General features: G+C 38.0%; 1 pseudogene; it reads right to left on the bottom strand.

Moving 5' to 3' along the window:
* Positions 1–8,254: 8,254 nt before the first annotated feature.
* On the bottom strand, positions 8,255–8,348 carry LOC130455335 (U6 spliceosomal RNA; annotated as a pseudogene).
* Between the last annotated feature and the right edge of the window lie 3,400 nt (positions 8,349–11,748).

The following is an 11,748-nucleotide window of genomic DNA, read 5'->3' as shown; positions in this document are numbered from 1 at the left end:
ATACAAAAATATTTAAAGCAGTTCATTTAGTGGGAGCAAAGAATTGGAAATTGAGGGGATACCCATCAATTGGGAAATGACTGAGTAAGTTATGGTCTCTGATTGTAATGGAATACTATTGTGCTGTAAGAAGCACAATATAACAAGCAAGTAAGAACTCATAAAAACCTGGAAAGACTTACAGAAACTGAAGTAAACTAAAATAAGCAGAAGCAGGAGAACATTATCTATAGTGACAGGAATACTGTATAGTGAACAGTCATGAATAAAAGCTATTCTCAGCAATACAATGATCCCAAATGATCCCAAAAGACTCATGATAAAAAATGCCACGTGCTTCCAGAGAAAAAGAACTGACAGAATCTGAATCCAGATGAGAACAAACTTTTTTTCACTTTCTTAATTATTTTGTTTCTTTCTTTCCACAAAAGGATTAAAATGGAAAAATGTTTTATATGGTTGTGCATATAAAATCTGTATGCAATTACCATTTCAAGATGGGGGAACAGAGGGAAGAATTAGAGATTCAATATTCTTTGGAAAATGCTGGAAACTTTTTTTTTCATATAATTGGAGAAAAGAAAAATAAAAATTTTTTAAAGAATAAAATTGTCTGCCCTTATCTATCACTTGTCCATTGTAGATTGGGAATTACCTTTATAATGTTTTTAAGTTCCTTATATATTTGAGATGTCAAAGTTTTTCCATCACATTTGCCATGAATATATTTTCCAACATGTTGTCATTTGTCTATTGCATAGATCAATAATTGTGTACCTATGGCATGAGTACCAAAGATGGCACCCAGAGAACTCTCTGTGGGCACTCAGCCACCCTCCCTCTCCATGACCCCACTCCCAGAGTTCATTACTAGAAAGGCAGAGGGACTTGGGTGGAGCTGCTCCCCTCCTCCTCTCCACCATGTTTGATGACATTTTTTCCCATCACCTGCCCCTCTGTCTAGCAGCCAAATGGGAACACAGAGGCGGGGGGGGGGGGGCATAAGGTGGACAGCTCACAGGCAGCAGAGCTGAAGGGGAGCAGAACACTTGGGCCACTCCCCTCACCCTCTCTACATTCACTGAGGATATTCCTCATTTCACCCACCCCTCCATCCAGCAGCCCAATGGGAGCACTTCCCCCTTCCCATGTGTGGTGTAAGGGGGATGGGGTATACCCAGCATGTAGGGATGGAGAGTGGCATGGCACATGGTCTTGGGGGGTGGGGCAGGCATGACATTTGATGGGGGGGGGGGGCGAAGCCCAGCACTCCATCTCTAAAAGGTTCACCATCACTAGCAGCTGCTTTTCTTATTCTTTTTTTTTTTTTTAAGATTTTGTTTAATTAGATGATTTAGAATATTCTTCCATGGTTACAAGACTCATGTTCTTCCCCTCCCCTCCCGCCACACCCTTCCCATATCTGACACACAATTCCACTGGGTTTAACATGTGTAATTGATCAAGACCCATTTCCATATTATTAATATTTGCTCTAAGGTGATCGTTTAGAGTCTACTTTCCTAGTCATAGCCTCATCAACCAATGTGATCCAGCAGTTGTTTTTCTTCTGTGTTTCTTTTACCACAGTTCTTCCTCTGGATGTGGATAGTGTTCTTTCTCATATGTGCCTCCGAATAGTTCTGGATCATTGCATTGCTACTAGTAGAGAAGCCCATTACATTCTATTGTTCCAGTGTATCTGTGTCTGTGTACATTGTTCTCCTGGTCCTGCTCCTCTCACTCTGAATCACTTCCTGGAGGTTGTTCCAGTTCACATGGAATTCCTCCAGTTCATTATTCCTTTGAGTACAATGGTATTTCATCACCAACATGTACCACAATTTGTTGAGCCCTTCCCCAATTGGAGGGCATCCCCCCATTTTCCAGTCTATTTGAATTTGATACTTCTGCTCTAGGCTTCTCTAAGTAAACCAATATATTTTCATAGTGATCATTTTAATTCCTATGCTTATTCTCTCACTTTCTTTTTCTTATTGCTATTCAAACACTATTGAATAGTAATGGTGATAATAGAAATTTTTTAAAATAAATTTTATTTATTAACTACAAAATGGTTTTTGCTCTCACTAAAACTTATTTCATAAATTATTTAATTAAGCAAAAATTTTAGTGAGAACACTGTGATACCCTGCCACTAATGGAGTAGTCCATTATGTTCGATTATACCACAGTGTATTAGTCTCTGTGTACAATGTTCTCCTGGTTCTGCTCCTCTCGCTCTGCATCACTTCCTGGAGGTCGTTCCAGTCTCCATGGAATTCCTCCACTTTATTATTCCTTTTAGCACAATAGTATTCCATCACCAACATATACCACAATTTGTTCAGCCATTCCCCAATTGATGGGCATCCCCTCGTTTTCCAGTTTTTGGCCACCACAAAGAGCACAGCTATGCATATTTTTGTACAAGTCTTTTTGTCCATTATCTCTTTGGGGTACAGACCCAGCAGTGCTATGGCTGGATCAAAGGGTAGATATTCTTTTGTCGCCCTTTGGGCATAGTTCCAAATTGCCCTCCAGAATGGTTGGATCAGTTCACAACTCCACCAGCAATGAATTAATGTCCACACTTTGCCACATCCCCTCCAGCATTCATTACTTTCCTTTGCTGTCATGTTAGCCAATCTGCTAGGTGTGAGGTGATAGCTCAGAGTTGTTTTGATTTGCATCTCTCTGATTATAAGAGATTTAGAACACTTCTTCATGTGCTTATTAATAGTTTTGATTTCTTTATCTGAGAACTGCCTATCCATGTCCCTTTCCCATTTGTCAATTGGAGAATGGCTTGAGTTTTTGTACAGTTGACTTAGCTCTTTATAAATATGAGTAATTAAACCTTTGTCAGAGGTTTCTATGAAGATTTTTTCCCAGTTTGTTGTTTCCCTTCTGATTTTAGTTACATTGGTTTTGTTTGTGCAAAAGCTTTTTAATTTGATGTAGTCAAAATTATTTATTTTACATTTTGTGATTATTTCTATGTCTTGCTTGGTTTTAAAGTCTTTCCCCTCCCAAAGGTCTGACATGTATACTATTCTGTGTTTACCCAATTTACTTATGGTTTCCTTCTTTATGTTTAAGTCACTCACCCATTTTGAATTTATCTTGGTGTAGGGTGTGAGGTGTTGATCTATTCCTAGTCTCTCCCACACTGTCTTCCAATTTTCCCAGCAGTTTTTATCGAATAGTGGATTTTTGTCCCAAAAGCTGGGATCTTTGGGTTTATCATATACTGTCTTGCTGAGGTCGCTTTCCCCCAGCCTATTCCACTGATCTTCCTTTCTGTTTCTTAGCCAGTACCAAATTCTTTTGATGACTGCTGCTTTGTAATATAGTTTAAGGTCAGGGACTGCAAGGCCCCCATCATATGTGTTTTTTTTTCCATTATTTCCCTGGATATCCTTGATCTTTTGTTCTTCCAAATGAACTTGGTTATGATTTTTTCTAAATCAGTGAAGAAGTATTATGGTAGTTCAATAGGTATGGCACTAAATAGATGAATAAGTTTAGATAGGATGGTCATTTTTATTATATTGGCTCGTCCTATCCATGAGCAGTTAATGTTTTTCCAATTGCTCAAGTCTAGTTTTAGTTGTGTGGAGAGTGTTTTGTAGTTGTGTTCATATAGTTCCTGTGTTTGTCTCGGGAGGTAGATTCCTAGGTATTTTATTTTGTCTAAGGTGATTTTGAATGGGATTTCTCTTTCTAGTTCTTGCTGCTGAGCTGTGTTGGAGATATATAGAAAAGCTGATGATTTATGTGGGTTTATTTTGTATCCTGCAACTTTGCTAAAGTTGTTGATTATTTCAATTAGCTTTTTGGTTGAATCTCTAGGATTCTTTAAGTAGACCATCATGTCATCTGCAAAGAGTGATAATTTGGTCTCCTCCTTGCCTATTTTGATGCCTTCAGTTTCTTTTTCTTCTCTAATTGCTACTGCTAGTGTTTCTAGTACAATGTCAAATAGTAGAGGTGATAATGGGCATCCTTGTTTCACTCCTGATCTTATTGGGAATGCGTCTATTTTATCGCCATTGCAGATGATATTAGCTGATGGTTTTAGATATATACTGTTTATTATTTTTAGGAACAACCCTTCTATTCCTATGCTTTCTAGTGTTTTTAATAGGAATGGGTGTTGTATTTTATCAAAGGCTTTTTCTGCGTCTATTGAGATAATCATGTGGTTCTTGCTGGTTTGCTTGTTGATGTGGTCAATTATGTAGATGGTTTTCCTAATATTGAACCAGCCCTGCATCCCTGGTATAAATCCTACTTGATCATGGTGAATGATCCTTCTGATCACTTGCTGGAGTCTTTCTGCTAGTATCCTATTTAAGATTTTTGCATCTATATTCATTAGGGAGATTGGTCTATAGTTTTCTTTCTCTGTTTTTGACCTGCCTGGTTTTGGAATCAGTACCATGTTTGTGTTGTAAAAGGAGTTTGGTAGAACTCCCTCTTTGCTTATTATGTCAAATAGTTTGTATAGTATTGGGATTAACTGTTCTCTGAATGTTTGATAGAATTCACTGGTGAATCCATCATGCCCTGGGGATTTTTTCTTAGGAAGTTCTTTGATGGCTTGTTGGATTTCATTTTCTGATATGGGATTATTTAAGAATTCTATTTCCTCTTCTGTTAGTCTAGGCAGTTTGTATTTTTGTATATATTCATCCATATCCCCTAAATTGGTGTATTTATTGCCATATAATTGGGCAAAGTAATTTCTAATGATTGCCTTAATTTCCTCTTCATCGGAGGTGCTGTCCCCCTTTTCATCTTTAATGCTGTTAATTTGCTTTTCTTCCTTCCTTTTTTTAATTAGATTGACCAGTACTTTGTCTATTTTGTTTGTTTTTTCAAAGTACCAGCTTCTTGTCTTATTTATTAAATCAATAGTTCTATCACTTTCGATTTTATTAATTTCTCCCTTAATTTTTAGGATTTCTAGTTTGGTTTTCTGCTGGGGGGGGGTTTAATTTGATAGCTTTCGAGTTTTTTCATTTGCATTTCCAATTGATTGATCTCTGCTCTCCCTAGTTTGTTAATATAAGCATTCAGGGATATGAATTTACCTCTGATTACCGCTTTGGCTGCATCCCAAAAGGTTTGAAAGGATGTCTCGCCATTGTCATTTTCCTCGATGAAATTATTAATTGTTTCTATGATTTCTTCTCTAACTAAACGATTTTGGAGTATCATATTGTTTAGTTTCCAATTAGTTTTTGATTTGGTTTTCCATGTACCATTACTGATCATTATTTTTATTGCCTTGTGATCTGAGAAGGCTGCATTCATTATTTCTGCTTTTCTGCATTTGTGTGCCATGTTTCTGTGACCTAATGTATGGTCAATTTTTGTGAATGTGCCATGTGGTGCTGAGAAAAAGGTGTATTCCTTTTTATCCCTATTTATTTTTCTCCATATGTCTATTAATTCTAATTTTTCTAAGATTTCATTCACTTCTTTTACCTCTTTCTTATTTATTTTTTGATTTGATTTATCTAAATTTGATAATGGTTGGTTTAAGTCTCCCACTAATATGGTTTTACTGTCTATTTCTTCCTTCAAATCTCCTAGTTTCTCCATTAGAAATTTGGGTGCTATATTATTTGGTGCATACATGTTGATTAATGATATTTCCTCATTGTCTAAAGTCCCTTTTAACAAAATATAATTACCTTCCCTATCCCTTTTGATCAGGTCTATTTTTGCTTTGGCTTTATCAGATATCATGATTACCACTCCTGCCTTCTTTCTGTCAGTTGAGGCCCAGAAGGTCTTACTCCATCCTTTAATTCTGACCTTGTGGGTGTCAACCCGCCTCATGTGTGTTTCTTGAAGACAACATATGGTAGGGTTTTGGATTCTAATCCATTCTGCTATTCGTCTATGTTTTGTGGGTGAGTTCATCCCATTCACGTTCAAAGTTATGATTGTCATTTGTGGACTCCCTGGCATTTTGATAGCCTTCCCTAATTCTAACCTTTTCTTCTTCGGCTCTACCTTTTAGTCCAGTGATTTACTTTGAATCAGTCCCCCTTGTCCCCTCCCTTGATGTTTCCCTTTTTAGTCCCTCCCTTTTTGTTCCCTCCCCCTCCCCCCTCTCTTTCCCTCCCTTTTTGTTTTCCCTCTCCCCCTCCCCCCCTTGGTTTTCCCTTCTCCCTACCCTTGTTGGGTAAGATAGAATTCAAGATCCCAATGGATCTGGATGTTTTTCCCTCTCAGAGCTGATTTCCCTGAAATCAAGGTTTAAGTAAAAAACCCTCTCTTCCTCTCCTTCTTATAGGAGTTTTCTTCCCCTCCCCTTCCCATGTGAATCTTTGTGTGAGAAAGATTATTCTATTTGGTCTTTCTTTACCCCCTATTTATACATTACATTTTCCCCACATGTTAGTATACATAGATTGATAGAAATGTAGTCCTTATGGAAGAGAGTTTGAATAAAGGAAGAAGATAACATTTTTCTCCTTTCCCCTTTCCTTAATATTTATTTACTTTTTCAGGTATTCCTTGCTCTTTGTTTTTCGGTATCAAACTTTCCACAGAGCTCTGGTCTTTTCTTTGCAAAAAGTTGGAAATCTTCTATTTTGTTGAATGCCCATACTTTCCCTTGGAAGTATATAGTCAGTTTTGCTGGGTAGCTGATTCTTGGTTGAAGACCCAGCTCTCTTGCCTTTCTGAAGATCATGTTCCATGCCTTACGATCATTCAGAGTAGAACTTGCAAGGTCTTGTGTGACCCTGATTGGCATTCCTTTATATCTAAATTGTCTTTTTCTGGCTTCCTGTAGGATTTTTTCTTTTGTTTGAGAGCTTTGGAATTTGGCAATTACATTCCTGGGAGTTGTCTTTTGGGGGTTTAGTGTAGAAGGTGTTCTGTGAGCTCTGTCAGTGGCTGTATTACCCCCTTGTTCTAGAATCTCTGGGCAATTTTCTTTGATTATATCTTGTATCACGATGTCAAGTTTGGTGTTTATTTCTGACTTTTCTGGAAGTCCAATTATTCTTAAATTATCTCTTCTCCCTCTATTTTCCAGATCTGTCACCTTGTTGGTGAGATATTTTATGTTCTCTTCTAATTTCTTGGTATTTTGGCTTTGATTTATTAATTCTTGCTCTTTTACATGATCATTGTCTTCCAGTTGCCTGATTCTGGCCTTTAAAGCCTGGTTTTCCTTTTCAGTTTGGTCACACCGGTTTTGTAGATGCATGAATTTCTTTTGCATTATTTCCCACTTTTCCTCCCAGAAGGCTTCCATCTTTTTGGTCATTTCTGATTCAAATTCTTCATGGGTTTGTGGAGAGTTTCCATTTCCTTTGGAAGGCTTTGGAGCATTTTCTTGTGTATCGTCTTCTATCTCCTCTGTATTTTGTATTTTGGCTCCATAGAATGTATCCAAAGTCGCCCCTTTCTTCTTATTTTTCTTGGTATTTTGGGGCTTCTGTGCTTCTGTGGAGTTTGCCAACTCTGAATGGGGAGGATTAGCTTTTCTTATCTCTGTCTGGTGTTCAGAGGCTTTAGTCCTGGACAGATTGTCCGTTCTATGAGCTTTCCCTGGGTTAAACTGAGTATTCCTTAAGGCAATGACTTTCACTGGAACTGGAATGGATGGGTCGGACCAGGGGGCCACACTCTCCCCTGGTTCTCTCTGTTTCCCTGCTGCTAAGGGGCCCCCTCGAATGAACTGGGTCGGGTTGCTTTCCAGAAGCTGCCTTCAGAATAGCTGGCCGTGAGGCTGTCTTGTGGGCCCTGAGGGTTGCTGTTATTTCAGACGACCCTGCTCTCTGAGGGGGGCGGGGCTGCGGCTTCCCAGAGCTTTGGACTCTGCACTCCTACCCCTTAGGTCTGAGTGATCTCAGGTTCTGGCTTTTGAGGGGGGCTGTACCTTTTGATCCAGGTCCAGGTCCAGGAGGAGGATTCCCAGGGTCTATGTTGTTGATCGTTTTGAATTTTGGCGCCTTAGGACCTTATAGTTTGAGATCAGTCGGGAAGGGTTTCCGGAGATCTGAACTTTAGCTTTCTCTAAGCCGCCATCTTGACCGGAAGTCCAGCTGCTTTTCATTTTGATGTAATTAAGAACAACAATCTAGTCATTAACAATGCCATATTTATTTTTTTATTTTCAATTTTTTTTAATTTGTTTTTGATATGTTTACATGATTTATTTTCTTTTCCTCCCCTCTTCCCTCCCCCCTTCCAGAGCTGACAAGCAATTCCACTGGTTTATACAAAATAGCTTCACAAATCATCCTTACTCAGGGGTCATGCTAATCTACTCTGTATTGTTCCAATTTTGTTATGTGTGCTGTCAAAGCAAGCACATCATATTTATTTAAAAGAAAAGTAATGCCCTCCCTCCCATAATTAAATTAAATACACTATTCTACTTATTTCTATTTTAAAAAATAATTCACATTCTTATGTTTAAGTGCATCATCCAACTGACATTCACTGAAGTATATGGTGTGAGAAGTGGATCTAAATCCATTTCCTGCTAAATTGCCAACCAATTTTCCCAAGTACATTTTTAAAATAATGAATCATTTCCCCAGTTTTTATTTTCCATAGTTTTATCAGATGCTAATTTTTAGAATATATTTAGCTAGATGACTGGGCTATCCATACCGTTGCATTGAGCTACTCATCTGTTTTTGTACAATGCCAAAAAAAATTAAAAATCCTCAATGATTTGAAATATGTTCTAAAATATATGAGTACAAACCCTCCTTGAAGAGTAGTGCCTTGTTTTGATTTTTGACAGCATGTCCTGGAAATATAACAACGTTAGGAATTTTTTTAAAAAATAGAAATTTTTGTTTGGCCTCTTCTTTTTTTCTATTGTTACTCATCTATATTAAATGTCTTTTCATTAGGACATGCGGATGGATTATGCTGTTTGCTATTAATCATAATAAACCATTTACCTAAACTCTAATTAGATTTCTTCTGTTACAACTAAAAAAATTTATATACATTATTTTTAAATGCAAACATGAGCATAGTACGTGAGCGCACACACACAACTAACTATAGTTTATATTAGCTACAACATCATTATTTTTATGAGTTTACAATTTTATCAGATTAAAGTCCTTTCTCTCCTGCTTATAGAGAGTTCCTTAGGAAGTTATGGCTTTGGGTTCACAAACTCTTCACATCTTGTTTGGTTTTTAAAGGTATAATTTTATTACCAAACAAAATGTTCTTGTACTCAGTAATAGCAATATTGTGCAGTCATCAGCTGTGAAAGATGTAGCTACTCTCACCAATACCAGGACAATTCTGAAGGACTTATGACAAAGAGCTAACCACCTTCAGAGAAAGAATTGTGGCAGTTAGATATAAATCAAAATATACGATTTTTCACATTAATTTATTTGTGTTTTTAATTTGAGCTTCTGGTTTTATGTGAGAGTTCTCTTACAAAAATAATACATGTATAACCCAGATCAAATTGCTTACCCTCTCCCAGGGGGGTCGGGGGACGAGGAGGGAGGGAAGGAAATGCATGTGGGAAATTGTCATCACATGTAATTGGGAAAATAAGATATTTTTTAAAACAATAGGTCCATGTTTACAGGTTATGTGGCATGAAGAGCCAATCCTATTTTCAAAATACTTTTCAAAATCTTTGTCCAGAACTGACATTTTCCTTAGCAATCCTAGATTCAAATAAAATCTGAATTTTATTTTGGTAACCTACCAATTGGTAACCTGGCCAATTCCCAGCTCAACCAATAATGTATTTATGTGGGGACAGTTGGGTAGCTCAGTAGATTGAGAGCCAGGCCTAGAGATGGGAGATCCTGGGTTCAAATCTGGCCTCAGACACTTCCCAGCTGTGTGACCCTGGGCAAGTCACTTGACCCCCATTGCCTAGCCCTTACCACTCTTCTGCCTTGGAGCCAATACACAGTATTGACTCCAAGATGGAAGGTAAGGGTTTTAGAATAAAAAAAATTTTTTTTAATTTTAAAAAATAATGTACTTATATGCTTTTCCCGCAGTCCCTTACATATAGATCTTTGTCCATGTTTTAAATCATTGTACATTTGTATGGTATGAGGTAAAACCTCACAATTGTTTCTATTTGCATTTTTCTTGTTATTAGTGATTTTGAGTATGTTTTCATGTGGTCAGTGGTGACGTGCTGTTCTGCTTTTATATTCCTCTCTTTGTTTGACTGTTTGTCCAAACAGTGGGGCTGGGGCTTGCTTTTGTATGTTTCTGTCACTTCCCTACATATTTTGGATAGAAGACAGCAGCCAGTAGAAGATAATGAGTCTTTTATAGAGGTTACCCTCAGAATTGGTATGCCCAGGTGTGTTAAGCCCTCCATCACACCTATTCAATATGTGGAACAGGATTCCCATCATTTTCACAACAGGGTGGCTCACTGAGATAACCAAGCATCATGGGTTGGAGGAGGAGGGAGCACATTCTCACTCAAGTACAACCAGTCGATTTCCTGCCTTCCAGACTTAAGCAAGAAGACCATTATCAGTGCCTAGTAAGAGAGACCTGGAAGCAAAGAAGGAATTCCATCAATCAATAAAGCACCCACTATGTGCCAGACAGTGGGCTAAGTGTTGAGAATAAAAAGGCATAAGTGAAACCATTAATTAAATCAAGGAGTGGAATCATTTGATCAGACGTGCACTTTAGATCAAACTGGTAGGTATATGGAAGTTGGATTGGGGTAGTGATCGACTTAAGGCAGGGACACCAAAAAAGTACCTAAGAAGATTATGCCTACAGTCAAGGCAAGGGGTAATGAGAGGGGCAGCTAGGTGGATTGAGAGCCAGACCTAAAGACAAGAGTTCTTGGGTTCCAATCTGTCCTCAGACACTTCCCAGCTGTGTGACCCTGGGACAGTCACTTAGCCCCCTTTGCTTAGCCTTTACCATTCTTCTGCCTTGGAACCAATTCAGAGTGTTGATTCTAAGACAGAAGGTAAGGGTTTAACAAAAAAGAACTAATGAGGGCTGAACTAGAGTGGTGGCTTATATAAGTTTAGAGAAGGAGATACATGCTAGACATATTGTAGGTCTATTAATGATGATATTTGGCAACTGAATATATATTTGTGGGATGAGTGAGCATGAGGAGTCATAGCTGACAGAGAGATTATAAAATTGTTACTATGATGATGGCGATACCTGTGATAGCTATTCCTCTTTAGCTTTTGGGGGACCAATGAAGTCACAATGTTGGGGCAAAATAGTGGATGATGTTGATTTCTCGTGAATTGGATTTAAGTGAGGCAGAGTTTCACAAAGTTGTCGACCTCACTTTCTCTTCTAGAGACATCAAAGTAATAGGAAAATCTGGAGAAAGGGTGAGACGGAGGGGCAAAGATACGGAATTCTATACCAATGGGATATCCCATTTTAAATGTTCAATCAGCAAGTAGTGATATGACACTAGAGTTCAGAAAAACTAGAAGATCACACACACACATCTGAGAGTCATCTGCATGTAAATGATCACTGGGCCCATGCAAATTAATGAGCTCCCTAAATGAGAAAGAATAGAGAGAAAAAAAGGATCCAATGCTAGGACACATCCCTAAGCAGGTGTGACATGAATAGAGGATGGAGATTTTAATAATATGGCTGAAGACTTATCCTAAGCACAGACTGCTTGCCACAAATGAGTCTCATAAGAGTAAGAGACTGAGAAATGTCAAAGTTTGTTTTTCATTTTTACACTTTAAAAAA

Source organism: Monodelphis domestica, chromosome 6 (assembly GCF_027887165.1).
Source record: "Monodelphis domestica isolate mMonDom1 chromosome 6, mMonDom1.pri, whole genome shotgun sequence".
NCBI lineage: Eukaryota > Metazoa > Chordata > Mammalia > Didelphimorphia > Didelphidae > Monodelphis > Monodelphis domestica.
Note: the sequence above shows the minus strand (reverse complement) of the source record. Positions and strands in the feature narration are given on the sequence as shown.